This window comes from Pipistrellus kuhlii, unplaced genomic scaffold, assembly GCF_014108245.1.
Source record: "Pipistrellus kuhlii isolate mPipKuh1 unplaced genomic scaffold, mPipKuh1.p scaffold_m20_p_3, whole genome shotgun sequence".
In the NCBI taxonomy this organism is placed as follows: Eukaryota; Metazoa; Chordata; class Mammalia; order Chiroptera; family Vespertilionidae; genus Pipistrellus; species Pipistrellus kuhlii.
In genome coordinates, this window is record NW_023425529.1 from 88600558 (window position 1) to 88623100 (window position 22543).

Genomic DNA, 22543 nt, shown 5'->3' on the forward strand with positions numbered 1-22543 from the left:
CAGTGAGGCAGGGGGGAAACCTGCCCAGCTTGGGAAGCAGGATGTACAGGAGACACATTTGGGAATGCTTCCTGCACTGAAGGTCTGGAATGCTCAGAAGGCTTGGAGGCAACCCTTTGTCTGCCCAGGCACACCTGACAGGTGAGTTCATGCTACTCTCCTGGGCATTGACAAGCTCTAGTACAACTTCCTGCAGGCAGGCGTCAGCCTGCCCCGTCTTCCCACCAATGGCCATGTCCCAGGGCGCGGCTGCTCTGAAGCAGACTTAGATGTGGCCAGCGGCAGCTAGGTTCAGAGGAGCCTGCCTGCACCAGCCCAAGGATTACCAAATGGAATTAAGCAAGCACTTGCAAGCTTTGGGTTCTGAGTTTCTGTGCTTTGATAGCTTTAATTTGTTCTCCTGGGGCTAAATTGCTTGGCTGTGTCACTGCAATTCTATATATAAACAGTCAGGGAAATGCAATGTGCAGGGAGTGATTTATGATGCAAAAGGCTCCCCCCAGGAGACTATTCCCCCCCAGGGAAGGAGGCACAGGAAGCAGGAAACCACACACATCTGCCAGTTAGCAGTGGGGACGTAATTGAAAGATGATTCTGTCCTCCCATTTTTTCTGCCAAACTCATACAAGATTTCTTCTGGAGAACATTTTCATCTGCATGAAATGGTCCCAACAGGCTACATCCTATATAATAAAAACCTAATATGCAAATTGTCCCCTTGGGCATTGGTTTGACCGTGAGTTCTACTGCTCGCTATTACATGCACTGATCACCAGGGGGAAGTGCAGGACATGACTGGCATCAGCGACACAGCGCTGGCAGTGGGCTGCAGTGGAGGTGCTGCTAGCCCCAATGGGCCCTGACAAGAGCAGGACTTCGGAGGTATAGTGGAGATGAGCGCGCTGTGCCAGGCTAAGTGGATGTGGGTGGGGCCCTGATCATCCCACCAATCACCCTGCAGACAGTGACCAGCAGCAGAGGTGGCATGGGGGTGGGGGGTGGAAGGGGGAGCAGGGCTCCCAGGTGCTGAGGGAGCTGGACTCGATAATGGAGCAGGTGAGGGGGTGATGTCAGGCCAAGGTGGGGCTGTGGGGCTGCAAGGCTGGGGGAGTGAGCTGGAGCCCAATCTCCGCAGGCCACCCCGAGGGACCCGCAGGCCACCCCGAGGGACCCGTACACAAATTCATGCACTGGGCCTCTAGCATGAAATATGAAATAATCAAGAAGCTGGTAATAAGGGATTGATTACATGACCTAGTACATTCCACACCAGCCTATTTGCATACTGCCTTCGTCCATTTTTGTTGTATAGGGAAACATGCATTCTATTATTCATAACGTTGTTTCTTAAAGGCACCCGCCCTTCAATTATTTAAATTTTCTTTCAGAAAACCCTGTATTACTCTCATAAATGAAGCACCAAAGTGATCCGAGACCAGACATGGGCCAGCCCCATCACCCAAATAATAGGCCTGCTGTTTTCTACAGGGACCCTATGGCCAGAGCCTTATGAGTAGTGACCACTGGATGTTTCCTGTACATATATTTTTTCTAATATGCATTTGCACTTACACCATTAAGATGGAAATGTGTATGCATGTACTAAAATCATCTGTCACACAACATACTTAGGGAAACAAAATATCTAGTCTACAAGTTGTCAAACTATGGCATTTGGCCCATATTTGTACTAACCACGAATTTGACCCAGTAATCCCACTTCTAGGAATATATCCCAAGAAACTAGAAACACCAATCAGAAAGGATATATGCACCCCTATGTTCATAGCAGCACAATCTATCATACAATAGCCAGAATTTGGAAACAGCCTAGGTGCCCGTCAGCAGATGATTGGATCCAAAAACTATGGTACATCTACACAATGGAATACTATGCTGCCATAAAAAAGAAGGAATTCTCATCATTTGCAGCAACCTGGATAGAATTGGAGAACATCATGCTGAGTGAAATAAGCCAATCAATGAAAGAGAAACACCACATTACCTCACTCATTTGTGGATGATAAAGATCATTATAAACTGATGAACCAAAAGATAGATATAGAGACAGTAAAGCAACAGGCAGACTGTCAAATTACAGTGGGGAGGGGAGGAAGATCTGGGGGAGATAATAGATCAACCGAAGGACTTGTGTACATGCATATAAGTACAACCAATGGACATAAAACTCTGGGGAAAGAGCGTATGTATGGGAGGGAGGGAGGGGGGCAAAAAAATCAATAAAATATATTAAAATAAATAAATAAATAAATAAATAAATAAATAGAGAGAGAAAAATCAAACTGGAAAAAAAAAAGAATGGTTTTCATTGTTTTTTTGTTTGTTTGTTTGTTTCAAAAAAGGAGGAAGAGGAAGAGGAGGAATAGACCAATTATTTGACAGAGACTACCTGTGGCCCAAAAAGCTTAATATATTTTCTCTCATCCTTTTCAGACCAGTTTCCTAAGCCCTGATCTAATCTGTGCTTTTATTTTACCATGGAAGTCCAAATACTCCAAATGACTTAGACAAACTTGCTCCAAATAATTAAAGAAATTTAACCAAAGAAGCCATCAGCTTAAATGCTTTCAAAATGGGCCTCTGTCTGATCATGTCGACTACACATTAAGAACTGAGACTTGTCTGAAACAACCCAAAATGTGGGGCTACACAACTCATGTAGCTGGTCTTTGTTCTCCGAGGCCTGAAGTGACATCCCATTTGCCCCAGGGCCACTCTCCACCCTTTCCCACTAGGGCTCCTAGGAATTTGGGCACTGGCAGGAGAGGGGCAGGGGTGACCTCCTTGACAGAAGCTGTGGTCACCAACTCTCTTCTGCACCCTCTATGCCTAAGGTTCTAGGGCTACTCAGGGTCCGCTCTCACACCCACAGGCTTCTTGAACAGCAGCTTTATTAACTCACTTCAGACTACCTATTCTGAGAACACCATCTGTTCCCTGCAGGGGCCCTAATGGCAAAGCGTTATGGGCAGTGAGCTCTGGATGGCCATGATGCTGATATCACCTGAGGAATGCTGGCAGTCCAGGCCACTGCAAGGTACAATGCCTCTATTGTATACTCATACAGCTGGATGGGGCCTTCAGCCATCTAGTGGCTCGCCCTCTTCCCTCTACAGTGAGTTACACAGACCTCCCCTAGAATAAAAAATGCCCAGATTCTAGTAACCAGTTACAACAACACACTGCATTATAAAAACACAATCCCCATCCAGAACTAAAATATCATTGCTGACATGTATACATAAGGAACTGTTTGACATTGAAATTGGGTTTCAAAAGAACTGGTGGCCCAGAAAGAAGCTCACCACAGACTGATTCATATGCCTTTTAGTGTAACGATTATTGCTTGTCTCATTTTTGATTCTTATATTTCCAGTAGGACATGGTCTCACTCATCTAGGGGAAATGGTGAACAACATAGACTGGTGAACAAGAACAGACCCTGAGATAAGGAGTCATGGGTCAGACTGTTGGACCTCAAAGGGAGGGTGGGGACAAAAGGGAGAGATCAACCAAAGGACTTATGCGCACACATATGAGCCTAACCAGTGGTCAAAGACAATAGGGGAATGGGGGCACAAGGGGGGGGGGGGGGAGAATTGGAATGGGGGGTTGTTGAGGACAAATATGTGATCCTTAATCAATAAAGAAATAAAAATTAAAAAACACAATCCTCAATGTAATATATTAAAATCTGCACAGATGATATGTGGCAGACACTGTTAAGTTTTCCACATACACAGAAAACCAACAATCAATTCCCACTTTATAAATGAGAAGACTGAGCCTCAGAGAACCTCAATGATGCTATTCAGGGCTCTAAGTGGCTGGTGTGGCCTCATCCCAAAGCCACTTCACTGGGCCAGGTCCTCCCACGATCCACCTCTGTGACTGACTAAGCCCAACCGTGAATACAGCAAGGCCTCCAGCTAATCTATCCACAGACATTGCAGTCACATTTCACAAATTCAGTTAAACGAGATAAGTCTTCTGACCTTTCCGTGCATGGAGAAGAATGCCATGGCTCAGGGCACATGGGTGGGAAGGCCTGGCCACTCCTATCAAGCTACGTTATTGAGTTTGTTGAGTAAGTACTCCCTGAGTGTCACATTTTTTTCATGTGATTCATTTTGCATCTGCTCACTGATCTGAGGAGGAATCAGGAAACTTGCCTGCCCCTGGCTGTGCCATCTTGGGCAAGTCACCCTAGTTCTGTTTCAGTCTTACCATCTAAAAATGAATAATGATACTTATCTCATGTACACCTCTCTACCCCATCCCTGCCTGCTCCCCATGGTGAAGAGCAAGACAGAGGCTAAAATCTCAGGTAAAACGATTCAAAATATGGTTGGCAAGTTACTTAATGAGCTTCCTTTTTTCCCCTCTGTAAGATGAGACTAATGATAATAGTAACTTCAGAGTTTGGGAAGGTTCAAATGAATAAACATATGCAATGCACATATAGAACCTGGCACACAGTAAGTGCTGTATGCTTGCTGCTCTTATTATTACCAATTGTTCATCTCTAAGAAATCTTATTAATAGCCAACTCATAAAATGCTTTGGAGATTAAGCAGGAACTCTAAATAAGTAGATTTTTATATTATATGATGGTGTTCTGTAACTGACAAATAACTATACAAATATAGGGCTTAAAATATAAAAATAAGCTTATTGTTTGATTTCCATCTGTACTAACTCGGACAATTTGAAGGCAATTCCCTAGAAATGCTTACACTAAGTTAAAACTATTAAGAAATAGAAATATAAGTAATAAACATAAACAATAAAATTAATAATGACCGAGTTTTTAACCAGATTTTTATCTGTGAATATGTAACTATCCCCGTTTCTGTAGCGCTAACAACCACAGTCCTCTGAGGGGGGTGTCGGGGCCGGGCAGCAACCACAGCCCTGGATCACAGCGTTTCCTCTCCGAGCCAGGGACTGTTCACTGATGTGCCCCCTTTAAAAAGCAGCCAGTCACACACTGCAGGCTGTGGGTCACTCCCCTGGACGGCACCACCCCACCCAGAGGCCTTGGCATATGTTGACTCTCAATCCCAAATGTGGAATTTTACCTTGCATTTCACCACAGGGGCAGCTTCTTCCACTTACTTTACTCTGAACTCGACAGAGAAAGACTGCCCGGCCATCTGGACACTCACAAAGCCCAGTTATTTGTTTTGCCAAACTTTATGTACATTGAATAAAAATGTTTGTTTTCCGTGTCCCACTTTCCGTCTCTAAAAACAAATGATTAAAAAAGAATTTCAAGGACATTTCTTTCCGTTCATCCTCTCCAAACCCGTTTACTACGTATCCTCACTTCCTGCCTTTTAACTTGCATTTCTGCCCAGGAATCATCCATTCTTCTTTGCTGATCTTTACGTGTATAATGTTGCTTCAAAACCTTCTTCAAAGGAAAGGTCAAAGAGCGTGGCACAGACAACAAAGGTAGGTGGGAAAGGCACCAGAGCTGTACCACCTGACCCAATGCGGATCACACCCCCACCCAGAGAAGCCCAATATACCGGAGTCCCCAGAATCCTTTATCCAAGGGTTGTGTACTGAGTGTCCACTGCACACACACAGGTAGGAACTGCAGGCGACAGACAATGCAAGGTGGTCCCTGCCCTACAGGGGCTTGTCGTTTGACTGGAGAGAAAGGACAGACACAAAAACATAGAAAAATATACAAAAATAGGGGAGAAAGAACATGAACAATAACAAAAAAGGGCATTTCCAAACATGAAGGGCTTCATATAGATGAAAGTTTGGGGACCTGTAAATAAAAGTAGAGAATCTGGCCAACAAAAATGAAATATTTCAGAGATGATGGGGTGAGGACTGATGACAGACCTAAGACTGCCTACATAAACCAAGAGGCAATTGTGAGCAGGGTTAGCCTAACAGTAGGACCTTCGTTTTCCGGGGAATGGAAGTAGTGGGCAGACATTGGCACTCTCTGTAGTTGGCTTCATCATAAAGGAATGGGGTTCTCAGCCAACTGCTTGCACCTTCACAGTATCTACAGAGGATCCCCCAGAAGGCAGCCCTCAGGTAACTTGGTACTAGCACCTCATGCACCCAACCAGTAACTGCTGAATGAATGAATACAGGAACGAATGCTACACTTCCTGGCGAGCTTTGCTTTGAAACCTATATAACGATACTGTCTCAGGTGTATCTTCATATTTCACAGCACTCACCACCTCTCAAAAGCTGTCTGCCATTTTACCGGTTTGCCAGCTGCTTATTTGCAGCAGGAATCACCAGTAACTGTGTGGGGCCTCCAGCAAGCATGTGAACAAAAACATCTGCTATGCCTCCTAATGAAGCACATGGTCTGATTCCCTCCCAACGAAGCACATGGTCAGATGCAGTTTGAGAAGAATTAGGCTACCACTTCCCAAACTGAAGCCAAGCCAGTTCAGATACATTTTTCCAAGCCCCTTTGTGTAATAGTTGCAACTGTTCTTTAGTTATGGGAGCACTTAAACAAACATCTAAGAATACCACGATTTTCTTATTTATACATAAAAGTATTATTCAACCCTGTGCCAATTTCCCTTGATCTGTGCTGGAAGAAATCCCAGGGATGCCTTATCAAAACAACAAACTTAAAAAAAAAAAAAAAAAAGACGACCTATATTTTCAAAAATACAGCACTGTATCCTGCCTCTAGAATAAACCCCAGTATATTTTGAATTTTTACAAAGAAAACTAGGTGTGCTTTGCCAATGTCAACTTTCCATGCTGCTAAAAGTCCCCAAATTTAGAATCTGCAAACAGATCAAGGGTAGCCACAATAAAGGCTGTATTAAGCTTTTGGATCTGCTATGTGTACAAATTTAACCAAAAGTTTTTCCCTACCGATGCCTGAAAAGTTTAAATTCCAAATGGAGTCCATGTTCTTAATACTAATTTTTTCAAACTTGGCCCAGAGGGATGTATTTCTGTCCTCATGGTGGACACTGGTGCCAGCAATGGTCACCTGCCACTGCCTTACAACTTCCTAAGGAGGACCTATCCCCCTTGAGAGCTGAAGATATACTTCTTATTAATTCTTACCGAACATCATTAATGCTCAATTTGCCTAATGCTCTGTGAATAAGGGCATGAATGCCTGGTACTGCAGTCAAGAAACAGGATGCTTTCTGCAGGCAGAAAGAACCACACCTCTCTCTCAGATGAGGTGGGCCAATCCTCCAACAGCAGGGAGTTAATTAATCCCATCAATCTGGCCTTAAAATTAGTGTCACTGGCAATGTCATTGATTCTTGGGTCTCCAGTTCTCCCCATTTTCTAAAGGCTGATAGCAACAATACCAATTTCAGATCAAACATGCAAAATGCCAGGCTTAGTAGGAACTGGGGACTGGCCCACGGAGGTCCCGAGTAAGGGAGAAATGGGCTAGAAGAAGACATCCCAGAAAGAGCACAGAAAACTCCAGGAATTCAGTTCCAAGTGGGGCTCCAAATTCAGATGAGAGGGCTGTGTCCATCCTGGGCTGCAACTCACTTTACAATGACAACTTGCTCCTCTCTGAAATGCCAAAAACATAAGAAATAATATCTTAGTCAAACATGGTCTTCTCTGGCCAAGAGTCCTATCTTTGGGAAAGCCCACAAGGCAATCTTTGTGAGCAGACATGTTGGTACAGCGCTGTTAGGAGATAACCCCAGCACCCCTGGTTCCCCCATGCTACCAATAAGGACGTTCTTCCCGAGCCTCTTCCTTTTCACACCTTTGCTCCCGCTGGTTGTCAGTTTATCATGGGCTGTGGAAAGCACTGTTTGCTTTCTATTTATTCTAAAAATATTTGAGAATCCAGGCAAGGGACAAGCTCTGACTTCCAAAGCTGGGTGATAAATCTATGGATCGACCTGCCACAGCCTTCAAGAGTCTTACACTGTGGTCACTTCTTCTCTGGGTATTGCCAGACTGGGAAGTCCCAAATCTTTGTCACCCCTCATATGAACTCTTCTCCACCCCCAAACAAAAGCAAAGGTTTCCTTGGGACTGACAGATCAGAACGTTCCCCTTCTCTGTAATATAACCCTTATCGGATTTCTGTCCACAGAGCAGATTTTTGAAGCATCACAAGTGAAGCCTTTTTTGCAAACCTGACTACTTGCCATCCTTTGTCTTCCTTTGAACCTTCTGTGAACTCAATGCAAGGGCGTGTTATTTTTATAAATACGCATCTTCATATCCAAATAAGAAGGCTCTCCCATCAAGGGGTCGGGTCTGTTAAGGCAAATCTAAAGGGCTTGGGCAGAGTGCCCTTAACAGGGTTCCCCCTTTCGTCTCCAGGCTGGTCTAACCCAGAATACAGAGAACAGTGGTCCTTCAGCACCCCCTTGGATGGGCTCCGGTCTCAGCCCATCAAAAGCGGTTTAGTTCACAAGAGTCATGATAGCCCTTATTCCTGCATGTGTACCTGAGAGCAGGCAAGACCCCTCCCCTTCTCTCTCACATCACTTGTGTCTCTATCCCACTAGGCTAGGGGTGTCGAACTCAATCAGAGAAGGGGCCAAAATCTAAAATCCAGCCTAAATCGCGGGCCAAATGGTTTACTGAACAGTCATAAACTGTCATTGTGATGGAAACGCAGTGGAGTGCAGTGATGACAGCGCGGTGCGGGCCACATTGGGGACGGATTTGGCCCGCGGGCCTTGTTTGACACATGTGCACTAGGCAGACAAAGTGTGTGTCAGAAAAGGAAGGGAGAAGCAAAGACAGGAACTCTGGATTTTCCAAAAGAAATGTTTCTGGCAGAAGAGGACTCCTTTTAGAAGCACTGCTACAGAAGCGCTTCATCCTAAATTCCAGCGGGTGTAAACACGGGCCAGCTTGCTTTCTTTTCCCTTGGGTGGGGCCTGTATATATTTTTATGTGTATGGCTGTCTGGTCCTTTTGAAAAGTAACCTCCCTCAAGCTTCCTCCCTGGTGAGATAGTCTGGGACTGAAACTTTTCAGGGCCTATCCCAATTTTCCAAAACCTCAGCAGCAGATGCCACACACAAAAGGTTACCGTTGTCAAGGGGCTGTTACCAGCCACCAGCTGCCCAGGGAGGAAGTTCCTGACCCCACCTGTCCATAAGCAGCCAGGAGGCTGCATCAAGACTAGGAATGACCTGACCCAACGCTGCTCACTGCCAGAGGCATGAGGAAATGTACACTCTGACTAGCATGGCTCTTCTGGAGCATTCCAAGGAAGAGGAGAGTCTGGACACTGGGCCCAGGGCCTTTTCTTTTAGCAGTAGCCCTGCTCAACATTTCTGGGCTAACATAGGCAAAGTGGCACTTCTCAGTCAAAATCTTTGTCATCATCCTGTTTCTACTATATCAGATTAGTACTGTTCTCCACCCAGCGTCCATGTGTATAGTGTGGACACCAAGCCACCCAAAGCTCTGTAGTGAATACAAAATCATGGAATGTCACCGATTTCCTGCTTTGGGCTGGACCCCAAAGGAAATAATATCCTAATGCAATGTCTTCCAAGTCTAAAAGCAAAAACTGCCTACTCGGTCTGGCCTAGGATCACATTCGTCCATAGACAGCCTGGTGGTATAAAGGTCTCTGGAATCCTGGGCAAGCCAGGGGGCACTCTGAGAGGAGGAGGTGTTGGGTCCCAGAAGGACCTCAGGGCCAGGCAGCAGGGGACAGAGGACTGCAGGCTCTAAGCACCTTTCATCAAGCATGTTCACCATATCCGGCTCCCCAGCACATTCACGAAACCGTCCTGATCTATGGGTTACCTCACCCGACTCAGACAACCACAAACACACATGGAGGGAGGGGTTCCTTGCGCCTTTTTTTTTTTAAATATATTTTATTGATTTTTTACAGAGAGGAAGGGAGAGAGAGAGAGAGCTAGAAACGTCGATGAGAGAGAAACATCGACCAGCTGCCTCTTGCACACTCCCTACCAGGGATATGCCCGCAACCAATGTACTTGCCCTTGATCAGAATCGAACCTGGGACCTTTCAATCCACAGACCGATGCTATACCACTGAGCCAAACCAGCTTCGGCGGTTATAGCCTTTTTGCACACCTTAAAAAGGGGCTTCAATTCCTCCCTGGCTGCTTTGCTGAACTATCAAGACACCTTCCCTTGGCTGGTGGATTTTCCTCTCTGCCAAGGTGAATGTTATAAGCAGCACAATTATTCACAGGCCCAACTGCAAAGTTCCACTCATGCAATACACTGCTCAACACACCTGGTGAGACATAAAAAAAGCACAAGTTCCTAGAGACTGAAAGGTGTAAACAAGGTGACTATAAGCTACCCTCTACACTTCCACATGAGGTGCCATAAATTACACCTGATTTTCCCAAAGAAACAATGGTATGGTGGGACTTCATAAGGGGACTACATGAAGAATGCAAAGTGTGAAAGCACATGATCAGTCCCATCCATCCGACCACACCCACCCAAAGCTCTCCCCAGAAGTTCCGGTCCTGGCTCTCCACCCTCTACAGAAGGGTCAGGAGTTCCACATTTTGAAGAACAATGTAAATGATGTTTCCATGTCACTTAACAGAAAGCCTTCTAATGAGCATATGAATTAATGACCAGACAACCCAGTAAAAATAAAAATCACATAAAACTGAATGCAGTATCACCACATTCCCATTACTTCTCCCCACTTCTTCCCCTGTGAGAAAGTACAAGAATCCCACTTAGATCACGGAATTTTGGGAGACTTCCCGATACTTTCAGAACACTTTCAGTAAAGCACTTGGGGAAGCAGGACCACTGTCTGCTTTTCAGACTTCGCTTACCTCAAATTCCCCAGTGCAAATATACACAGGAGGCACAAAGCTTTTAATTGAATGACAGACAAATGAAGCCAAGTTCTTCCCTGACTATTCAAAAGCAGGTCTCCCCTGTTGGCAGAGGCCAGCACTTCTGGGACCCAGATGGGCCTGCCTTTTTACCGTTAGCAACTCATCCCTATTATCCAGAACCAAATGTATTAGTAAGTAAATGGTATGCAGGCTTAAGGGGGTTGTGTGTATGTATGTCCTGGTCTAGGTTGTTTAAAGACATCTGAAGTTTGACTTTAGGATTTGAAAGACCCTATTACATTATGTAAATTATTGAACTTATAGACTCACTAAAATGTATTTTCTCTATCCTTAACACCTGCCTATATTTCCATGTCTGTCCAACCCTTGTGTATACCTACCTATATGCTTTTTAGATACAGATGAAGAGATATCAATAATGAAGAGGCAAATTACAAAAGTCGCCCAAGATGCACTATACAGAGAAAATGTCTCCTGTTTTGTGTGCTAAATTTCCAGAAACAAATATAACATGGTTAGTCTTGTCCCTGGGTTTACACATTTTTTTTTTTTTTTTTTTTTACCCATGTACAGTTTGCATGTGCAGGTCCAGGCCTTTCATGAGGTCTAAACCTAGAAGGTATGTGGCCTTCAGGGCACAAAGTTTTCAAGGAGTCTTTCCCATGACCAGACAAGTAATAAAGTCCTGTAAGCTCCAGACAGTCTAGCAGCAATTACAGAAGAAGGGAAGAGGACTACAATTTCTGAGTCACTCATTTAAATGTGGGGCAGGGCTGCTAAGTGTGGAGGGAAGCTTCACTCCCTCTCTCATGGCTCCAGGGAGGCCTCCTCTTCAGGGCAAATGGTGTTTCCTTACTGCACAGCCACACACCTAGTGGGAGAGACCCCTGCTGGGGTTTTGAGGGGCCAGCTGGGTGTCACAGCCAGACAACCCAGAACGTTCACATTCATCTCCCATCAACTCAAAGGCTCTCCAGAGTGATTCCACAAGAACTCCCGTGCATATCCTCAGGCAAGATGCTAACAGGCCTGCAGCCAGAGTAACAGGAAAGTGCCCGAATTTGTATGGAATGTGTTCCCGCCACAGCCCCCATGCCCAGGCTCTGCCCCCACTCAAAATCACCCAAGGAAGCTATGCACTTATCTCACCAGACCATAGACCCAAGAGAGCTTCCAGTAACAAGGCCCAAGTCCTAGGGAAAATTATCTGGTAATTTTCCCAAATTCTGATTGTATCAAATGCAGACTAGGAAGACATTCTTCTCAGTTCAGTACAGATTACTCAAAAAATTAAGAAATGTTTTTGCCTAATGCCTGCCAACATTGCCATTTAGGGGAAAAGACATGTCTTTCAACAAAAGCTGTGGTTTAAAAAAAAAAACAAAAAAAAAACAAACTAACTGCTAAAATATTAAGTTTGTAGGTTCAAGGGGACATGTTATATAATGACAATGATAAAGAACCCCTTATTTCACAGAATATTACCATTAACAACAGCATAAAATCAAGTTTTGGAGGAATCTTCTCAAATACTAATAGTGGTAATGATATTTATAACTTAGAGATAAATTTTTAGGAGACTGTAAATTAAGTATCCTGAATTCTTACACTAAGTTTATTTTCATTGAAAGTATAGTAAATAAAAGAAGTTTCTGAGAAACAAGGACAGAGATTTGTAGGTTTTAATAAAGGAGGCAAATTGTCTAATTCTAGTTGTTATGTCCCGGTGCTCTTGTTCTGTAGAATCAATTCCCTTTATTTACAATTATTTTCAGGATTATATACATAACCTTGTTAAAGAATATTTGTTTTCTAAGCAAGACAAAAAGCCGTTCAAACACTTCTTTCTGTGTAAATACATGTATCGTATTAAGATAACACTCAATAGGAAAATTTCCATCCAGATATTTTTCACTTTGAACAGTAAAGATTTTCCTATTAGATCAAATGTCCTTTGAAAATGCCATTTCTATTAGCCACCAAATTTTCCATCATGGAGGTGTCATAATTTCCCAACAGGTCTTTCTAAATGCTTAACACAATATAAAAACACAGAAGAGAGACAAAAATATAACATTGTCAGGTCTAGATTTAGGACCTCAATAAAAAATAAAAAAAATAAAAAATAAAAAACTTTTTTTAAAGGAAAATATCAACTCACCAACTCACACTCCGGGCAGTGGACATTGACATCAACACAGTCACATCTTCACCATGCCACAGTAGGTCTACTGTGGATCTCCTTTATAAGCCCCACTCCCCCTTTGATCTAAGAGAACATTGTCTGCACAGAACAATTTCAATTTCCCTTCTTTTCAGGAAAGGAAATCTTTGCACTTCAAAGGGTTTCTTTGAAGAAGAGCCCTGCCATCCTGGCCTGTCCAGGTTAGGTGTTCCGTGTCCCAGCGGGGTGTGCGCAGCCTGGGCGGCTGTCCGCCACAGTCACTCTCAAGGCCAGCTCCTTCAAGGGGAGGGTCTGGTGCAGAGGGAGAAAAAAACAAACACCTGAAAAAATACTTGAGGCTTTTGATCATGACCTTCAGAGGTCTCTTTTCATACACAATGTGCATTACCAGCTCAGGGAAACTGAGATACAGATAACTGGGAGCCGTGGACAACGCAACAGCACTTCTAAGAAAGAATCGTTCCCGAAACAAGACTCACTCAGCGAAGATCCTTTTCTGGCCAGGAAAAAGTGGAGCCCCACTCAGTTATTGCAGGTGATGACCTTCATACATGAAAGGCAGAGGAAGAGCCACACTTCAAACACAGTTCTTAAACCTTCCCCTAGAAATGGAGCAGTCACTAACAAAAAGCAAAACACAATTTAGAATGTCACCTCTTCTTCCTGCACGGGCCCATAATTATGAGATGTTTGCCAAGAGCCAGCTGTGTTTCTCCAGACCAAGGGCCCATACCCATCCTTGCCCTTTGTAAGTCTCGGGAGCAAGGGGTATAGACCAGACAAGAGAGGACCTGCAACACTTCTCCGGTTTTGAACAAGTTCTGGGTATTTAATAATGACCTACACCCTGCCTCACCCTGCGGTCATTCAGTTCACTTGCTGAGGTGGGCAGCAGCCCGAGTGGTGGGCAGCGGCATTAAGTTGGGTTGGCTCCAATCTGGAACCCTCTCTTCCCCACAGCCCTGTCCTGGCTCTGGGCTGCTGCCTGGGTGTGTGAGTGCAGACTACGGTGACCAGAACACCCTGAGCTGGATCTTCCAGCACCTTCCATGAGCTCTCCACCTGGCACTAGCTTTTGTGCTGGAATAGTGATTTTCTCTTCTTCTTTCACTTTTTCTGTACGAATTTTACTACACATGGTTTAAAATGCAGAGAGCAATACTGAACTGCGGGATTTAGATGTAGACTAGGGGTGTCGAACTCAATCAGAGAAGGGGCCAAAATCTAAAATCCAGCCTAAATCGTGGGCCGAATGGTTTACTGAACAGTCATAAACTGTCATTGTGATGGAAACGCAGCGGAGTGCAGTGATGACAGCGCGGTGCGGGCCACATTGCAACGCCTGGCGCGACAGATTTGGCCCGCGGGCCTTGTGTTTGACTCATGTGATGTAGACTCTAAGGTCCATTGAGCTCATCCAGGCGAACAAAGCCCCCAAGAGGTAACAGAACTTACAGAGCTCATGGGGGATCAGCTCATAAGGAGCTCGCCCGGCCACATGGAGAGGATCCTCACTGAAAAAGAGCATATGGTCCCCAAACCAGAAGAGAGAGTTGCATAGAAGAAAAGCTGAAGAAACAAAAATGTATGGCTCAGGAGTAAATTCAACATAAAATAAATGCTAACAAAAGTTTAAAAAAAAAAAAAGGGGGGGGGGGAGAGAAAGTAGGTTGAAAGGCAGGAAGGGATGGGCTTGCTGGGGAGTCGCCCTAGCAGAGATGGCCCATGCGTTGTGAGGTCAAAGAAGTGTTTCCCAAGGAAGGAGGGAATTCCCCACCTCCCACACGACAGCGATCAGCAAGGTGGTGGTCTGAGGGCAGGGCCTCTCTAGCACTGGTCCTGAAAAGGATGGAGTACAGTCTGGAAGCAACTTTTCCCTATAGAGTCCAGCTCCCACAAGATCCTTGCCCACGGCTGTCCCCACATGCAGATGACCAGGTGTAGACAAATGGAACTGGGCTCCCCGGGGCCTGGGCAGGAAGTCCCCCATCCAGCTTGACTCTGGGAATGTGAATGCCAAGCTACTGACCCAAAAAGAATGCCGTGCAGCCTCTCTCACACATGCCAGCTCCGGGTTCTGGCCACTGCCCAGCACCGCTGTCCCAGGGACATAGTGCCAGCTGTGCCCAGAGCTCTGCTGCTGGGGCTCAAGGGGAAAGACCTGCATTCAAAGACCACAGAGAACTGGACAGAGGGAAAAAGAAGGGCGCTGTCCAGCGGCAGAGCAGCAGACCCCTGCACTTCCCAGGTTCACTCAGTGAGGAGGAGGGTGGGGACAAGGGCCTTCAGGTTCCTACGCTGAAACCTGGGTGCCCAGCCCTGCCCCAGGCACATGGCGTGCAGAACACAGTCCCAAGGAGGCCGAGGCCCCCGGTGAGGCTGATGCCCACGGCCCTACAGCACACTTGCTGGGTAGGACTCAGGCCAGGCCCCCAGAATCAGCTCCTTGCTCTGCAACTCACTACCTACCTGTGTGCCTGCAGGCAGCTTACATCACTTCAGTGCCTCTGTTTCCCCGTCAGTCAAAACAGCAGCCCCAAACTCCTCAGAGGTGGCGAGGACTAAATGGAAACAAAGTGCAGAGTGCACAATGAGTCCTAAGCTTGTGCTTATGATTCCTGATCTCCACCAGCCCAGGGCGCTGCCTTCCTTCCCATTTGTGTACAAGACTCTGGTTAATGGTGCTTGGTAGGCAGATCAGAAGATACGAGAAACAGAACATATCTGCACGCCAACTTCACAAGATCAATTCCAGCACCTTCATCGCAGATAGGAAGGTAACAGAACAGTATGGAGAAATATGGTGAGACAGTTTTGTAACCCTCCCCTTCTTTCTGCTGTCCCCAGTAATGCACCCCCAACTCAAGGCACTAGAGGATTGCACGTTACCACCTCCCAGGAGAAGTCAGGTGGAAAACAGAGATGGCCCTAAGTATCGGGCTTTGATTTTTAAACCCAAAGCCCTCAGGGTAATTTGGACAAATTGTTGGGGGGTCAGGATGACTATGAGGGCAAATACCCCCAAAAAAATACACAAACACATACTTTCCCACACATGCGCAGGCAAGCACTAAGAATGGGGCTGAGAGATCTCAAGAGGCCCAATCCCAGATATGTGGCAAAAAGGCCACAGGAAGCCCTCCATGATCTCAACTGTGAAAGGTCAGTGGTAAAGAGAGCCCTCCAGGCCTACAGGGGACATATCCAGAGATTCTAGACCGAGATCAGCAGAGGAAAGGTCAGTGGTAAAGAGAGCCCTCCGGGCCCACAGGGGACAATGTACAAGACAGGGCCATATCCAGAGATCCTAGACTGAGATCAGCAGAGGATCAATGTCCTCACAACAGCCTGGCACTACTTGCCCCTGCAATGCAGACACAACAAGGTAACAGGACTACATGTTAACACCTTGGCAAAAGGGGCTAGCAAGATAAAGTTGTTATAAATATGGTTTCTCTCTACATCTAAATCAAAGAACTGAGCTCTTTCCAGTAAAACAGCTAACGTTTATATCAAGCACTTCATCTGTGCCAGAAGCTGTGTTAAGTGTGCAAGTGGATTACTTCACTCCTATAAAGAAAGCACTAGAAGTCAATTATTATGCAAGCAGCACGGAAAAGTTAAACGTGGCTCTGAGAGAGATCTTAGAACAGGCACTCCGCCTATAAGTGGAGCCCAGTTTGAGATCCACCCTTTTTGCGGGAAGGCCTACACCATCTCCTCCGCCCCAATCATGCTTGGCCCTGTGACCAGCTCAGGCTGCTCCCCTGCAGCTCAGCCCAGCACTGATGTTCTCTACATTGCGGAGCCCACTGTGCATGGAGCACGCAGGCAGTGTAGGACCCACTCTTAAACAAGTGGAAACATATTTGATTGTTCTCACAGTCAAGAACCGACGGAATCTTGTTAAGAAAGCACTATTGGAGGAATACAGAATGTTAAGGAATCAAACTGCCATCCCCTCTCCACACAAAAACACAGGAAAGAGAGAAAAGCCCATCAGGAACAAGGAAGAGATGATGCATAAATGTACCCGGTCCTACTCAGGGAAGGAAGGCTCTTCCTCCTATCTCCATGTAAGTCCCTCTCACCTTAGCCTTTAAAGGTTTCCCTGAGCTGGACTTCTAAATTACCATCACAGAACAGTAGGCTTACTTCATGAAAGAACATATTTCATGAAAGGAATCTAAATATATTGACTTAGTCTAGTCCCTTTATTCTTTCACAGAACCCTCCCCAATCTACAGTCTCGAGGACTTTCTGGAGGCTGCACACAGCGACAGCCGCAAAGCCTAAGGTTGCACTGTCCCCACCACGGGTACCGCCTGCCCTTGGCTCCTAGACGCGCCCTTGTGCCATGGCAGCTCATCTCAGCACACTGAAGCTGTGAAGGCTCTTCCCTCAGCACACCACTCTAACTCCAGGCCTTGCAGCAAATGTATAACAGTAACGGGGGGAGAGGGGAGCGAAATGGAGGTCACTGGGTGTAGTCTGATGCCCAGAAATGGCATTCCTCCAGCCTATGGTTCTGGGATGAACAAATTCTGAGCGACATGTAAGGTACATGCTTCACCCACAGCTTGGCGGACACTGGATATCTGATGGAGTGAGTGCCTTTGGAGTGAAAGGAACATAGTTGCCCACTGAATTGTTCAACCAATTTGCTGCTTGTTCTTCTAGCAGATTCTCAGGTGGCAAGCACACTAATCCTTCCATGATAAATTATAACTCCCTTTGAACTGCAGGGGTAGTTATTTTCAAAACTGCTTTGGAGTTGTGGTGTGAACAGGGATTATGGAGAAAGAAAGAGAATTCCTATAGTTTACAAGGCAGATATTCTGCCACTGAAGATCCTATTACTATATTTCTTGGCTAGAAGACACCTAAAACTTGAGATGGATGAAACCTTGGCCTGGGATCCAATGCCATTGCCTAAGGCTCAAGAAAGCCCTTAAAGGTGGTCCTGAAGGCCCAGAAATGAAAAAGCAGATACACCCCGTGGCTTTAGAATCCCAAGTGGCAAAGGATCTCTATCCTGACAACAGGACAAACCCACAACCAAGCTAGCCACTGAAAGGCGGCGGCAGGGGAGCAGAGGGGGGCTGCCGGCACAGAGAACCTCTGGTCAGACATGAGGAGGCATGAGAGTTAGGTGAGAATCTGGGGCAGGTGGCTACCAGGCACCGAGCCTAGGAAGGGCCCCAAGAAGGTAGATCTTCAGCCCTGTCCCTTGTGGGTGGAGTGGCAGTTATGATTCAGTCCTTCCCCACCTGCTCTTTCCTCAGCTTCCCCCATCTTGCTAATGTGGCAACTCTATTCCTCTTAAACTCATAGCAGACCTCATTCACACCTCACAGGGATTCCAGTGGCCAATCCTGTTGAGTCTACCTTTAAAATCTACAGGGCAGCAGAATCCAACCTCTTCGTATGTCTACTCGAGTCCAAACTGCCCTCACCTCTCACCAAAACTACTTACGGCCACTCTCCCCTGTGAAGAAATAGCCTAGAGAAGGTTTTATTCCAGAATTAGTTGCAAGTCTCTGAATGGGTCTCCCTGCTTCCATATCTGCAACTCCTTATATCTTCTCTATTCAGGAGAAAATCATGAGAGCCTCCAATGGTTCCCTACCCTCACTCAAAGTAAAAGCAAAGGCCTCGTGTCCTAGGGGACCCTCTACAGAGGTAGAGGGCCCCGATCACACAGAAGGATACGAGGTGCCTGGTGGTGTGGCTCAACTGGTTGGAGCATGGTCCCGTACCCAGAAAGGTGGCAGGTTCGATTCCCGGTCAGGGCACAAAACCAAGTTGCAGGTCCCTAGTTGGGACAGGTATGAGAAGTAACCGATGTTTCTCACATCAATGTTTCTCTCTCTTTCTCTCTCGCTTTCTTCCTCTCTTTTTCTTTCTCTCTCAATTCATGCCCCCCTCTCTTCCTCTCTCCAAAATCAATTTTTAAAAAAACTTTAATAAAAATAAAGAAAAACACTAGGGCCCCACCACAAGTCCCACTTGGAGTGAGAATCAAGGACCAGGTAGAATGATGGACATCTCAGAAAGTGCCTTTGGCTCAGCCAACTGCAGGCAATATTTCTCTCAGTAACAAAAATACACTTAATGCCTGTTTCAAATCTGCCCTCCAAATACATAGTTAGTAATGAATAGAAATTGGACACCCTTTGACAATCCAATGTGGAGTCACTGTCAGCCATGACAGTTATGTCAAGTGGCAATATGCCCATACAAACTTCTGTGAGTGACTCTTTTCAGGAATGCTCCCTTGCTCACGACAGGGATTAATTCAATTAGACATAATGCTAGGCCCTCCAACATAGTTACTGGCCTTAGTAGAAAAAAAAAAAAAAAAAAAAAAAAAAAAAAAAGAAAAAAAAAACTAGGGAAAAACAGTAAAATATGCATTTAATCCTATCAAGGAATAGAACCTTCTACCAAATGTAATTAAAATTCAAGCTCTTGAAGTCAGCAATCTTGTCCTTCAAGCCTTTTTTTCCTTCTAAAGCAAATAATTATAACACCTAACAGCACCCAATGTGGCTCAAATCCAGATTCAAACATGTGGGTACATTTCTGACCTTTATTAAATTTTGTCCTGTTTGTTTAATCAAATGCCTGTGACATCTTTTAAATTTTATGTATAATGATTAAACATAACTTTACTATGCTAAACCTTTAAAAACTATTTTATTCCATTGTTGACCTTATCCCCTAAATGTCTGATTGTGTGATTTAAATAAGACCTTTTGTTTTAAATACAAAAGGATGTGTTCATATAAAAATAATAGTTCCACTGAAACCAACTAAAAATGTCAGGGAGGCAACCCCACCATGGTTTCTTTAAAGCTGAACCAAACAAAAAAGCCAAGAAATGTTAAGACAAATCATAAATAACCTAAAATTCATACTAACCACAATTCGAAAATTTAGCCGGAGGCTAATATATGTAGTCCTACTGGTTACATTTTTAAGAGCACATTTTAGGGACTATACCTCGGGCTGAACCCCCAACCATCTCCTCCTGGAACTAAATCTGGAATAAACCCAACTCCAGGTGACTTCCACATGCGAGCCTGAGAAGCAGAGTTTCCTTCCAGCAGGCACGGGTCTGGCTGTCCCGCTCACACAAGTCAAAGCGGACTCCCGCTGGTCCCACGCGCACGGAGAAGGGAAGGAGCTGGAGGCACGCCGCTCTGCGCGCCCACAATCCTGGAAGGAAGGAATGCCGGACCTACAAGGAACATGCTGAGAAGACAGGTCAGGTCGTTATGAAGCCCGACGAACTTCCCCCAGCTTCGATCTCGGGATGCTACAGGAGAACTCGGCCTTTCCAGGCCAAGTCCGGTCACAAGGAAGCCCACCCAGAGGGGACCTCCCTGGGAAAACCCAGGGCCCCAAGTAAGGGGTGCGGCGCGCCTCCGGAGTTTCTGGGGAGAAGAGGGGGGCGTCGCGGCTCCCCCAGCGGGCCACCTGCGCGGGGACCCGGGGACCGCGGGGCCTGGCGCCCGCGGCGAATGTCACGTCACGGGCCGCGTGGCGGGTCGCAGTGCGGTGCCCGCGCCACGTACAAGAGTTCGCCCGAGCAGCTCCGCCCCGACCCGTCCGTCCACCACGCGGCTCCACGCGCGGCCCGCGGGCGCCAGGTGCCGCGCTCCTACCTCGGGTTGCATCATGCGCCACGCCGCGCCTGAGGGACGCAAAATGGCGCGCGCGCCCTGCCCCGGCCACGCGGAGGATGCCGGCGCCCAGGGTGAAGCCCGGGCCGCCCTCCCACGGCCCCCCGCGCCCGGGGCCCAAGGGGACCGGACCCGGCGCTGCCCTGGGCGGCGGGCCGGGCACTCACCGAGCTGGCGGACGCGGACGCGGGGGTGGCGAGGCTCGGAGGAAGGCGCGGGAGCTGGAGCGGTAACGGGTAGCGGAGGCGGTGGCCGCGCCGCCCGTCGCGTGGACCCTCACACCTGCCTGCGCGGACTGAATGGAGCGGCGGCGAGACCCGCGCCCGGTTTCCTCAGCCGCGCGCCCGCCTCGGACCCGGCAGCCCGGCCCGCGCGGTCAACGTCACCAGAGAACCAATGAGAGGCGCGGCCGGCGGGGGCGGGAGGGCGCGCGGTGCGGAGGTGGCGCCATCCGGGTTTCCCCGCACCGAGCCCCGCCCCCTTTCCATTTCTGGCAACCTGAGGGCCCTGCTGCCCAGACCCTGCAGGCGAGGCGAGCAGTACCGCGCCCAGCCCGGACGGCGAGCCCAGCAAGCCAGCACCAGTTTTATTTTTCCAAAAGTAAAAGATATGGGAGGCACTTCAATGGGTTTTAAAATATTATTATACAAATGCCTTTTTCTTTTCTTTTATTGTTGTGCCTTTGCTGTTTATAAATAACGTATCCTTGCCCTTTGCCAGGAAAGGCCCCAAAGCCAGCATCTGCCAGTACCCCTAGAGTAGGGGTGTCGAACTCAATCAGAGAAGGGGCCAAAATCTAAAATCCAGTCTAAATCGCGGGCCGAATGGTTTACTGAACAGTCATAAACTGTCATTGTGATGGAAACGCAGCAGAGTGCAGTGATGACAGCACGGTGCGCGCCTCATTGCAAGGCCTGGCGGGACAGATTGGGCCCTCGGGCCTTGTGTTTGACACATGTGCCCTAGAGGGAAGGAGCAGCACACCTGGCCAGAGAGCTAGTCAAGCGGCTTTCTTCCCAGAGTCACTGTCCCAGAGATGACAGGAATTTGAACACAAATCCCACACTACTCACCTCACCAGCAACCTCTTCGTTGTTTCTTTGCTAAAAAAAAAAAAAAAAAAAAAAAAAAAAAAAAAAAAGGAAGGAGTACAACCTATAGAAATCCAGTAATCTGTGACATGGGGGAGATGAGCTGTCAGATTCATCCTGACAGTCTCCTCCTGACTTTGTAGGAAAACCAAAACCTATAGATCAGTCAGTGTCCATGGCATTTGGATCCTTTCCACACCTCCTGCCAGCCAAATGTCCTTGGTCAGTAAAGAGGTCTCATTATTACTGGTCATGATACTCTTATAATTACACTAGCAATTTATACAGCATATAACCACAGGGTATTAGTTTAGGAAAAGGTTATAATTCTATACAATAAAAGCCTAATATGCTAAGTATCTGGTCAATCTGCCAGCCACTTACCAATTGTTATGCCCAGATTTCATGATCCCCAAAGACCACCAGGGAGCTGAGTCCCGTGTAATAGCAGAAAACCTGAATTCCATGCTAGTATGGGCTCTGTCCCACTTACACCGACAGCAATGTGGCGGAAGAGAGAGAGCTTCAACAGATCAGGGGGTTTTATAGGGGTATATGATGACAATATGATGACACTGCTTTGGCTGACCCTGATTGGTTGGGTGAGGGCTAGCGTACAGTTACAAAATGGAGGATAGTCTGCCCTGCCCCACAATACAAAATAGAGTCAGGAGTTAGCCCTGCCCCACCCTGCCCTCTCATTCTGAGGAGTTAGCCCCACCCTGCCCTTTCGTT

At 46.7% G+C, this 22543-nt stretch overlaps 1 protein-coding gene and 1 long non-coding RNA gene across 3 annotated transcripts in view; one reads left to right on the top strand and one right to left on the bottom strand.

Moving 5' to 3' along the window:
• Window positions 1-21104, bottom strand: part of SLC7A1 (solute carrier family 7 member 1) — a 49589-nt gene extending 28485 nt beyond the window's left edge. Inside the window, exon 1 of one of the 2 annotated variants that reach the window (XM_036454628.2) lies at window positions 20885-21104. The gene's annotated coding sequence lies outside the window, so the exon portion shown is untranslated. The remainder of the gene's footprint in view (window positions 1-20884) is intronic. The other variant, XM_045588482.1, reaches the window with a different exon arrangement.
• A 168-nt stretch (window positions 21105-21272) lies between these two features.
• LOC123653082 lies at window positions 21273-22164 on the top strand. The gene is made up of 2 exons (XR_006742713.1): window positions 21273-21481; window positions 21684-22164. It is a non-coding gene; the product is annotated as an uncharacterized LOC123653082 (long non-coding RNA).
• The last annotated feature ends 379 nt before the right edge of the window (window positions 22165-22543 follow it).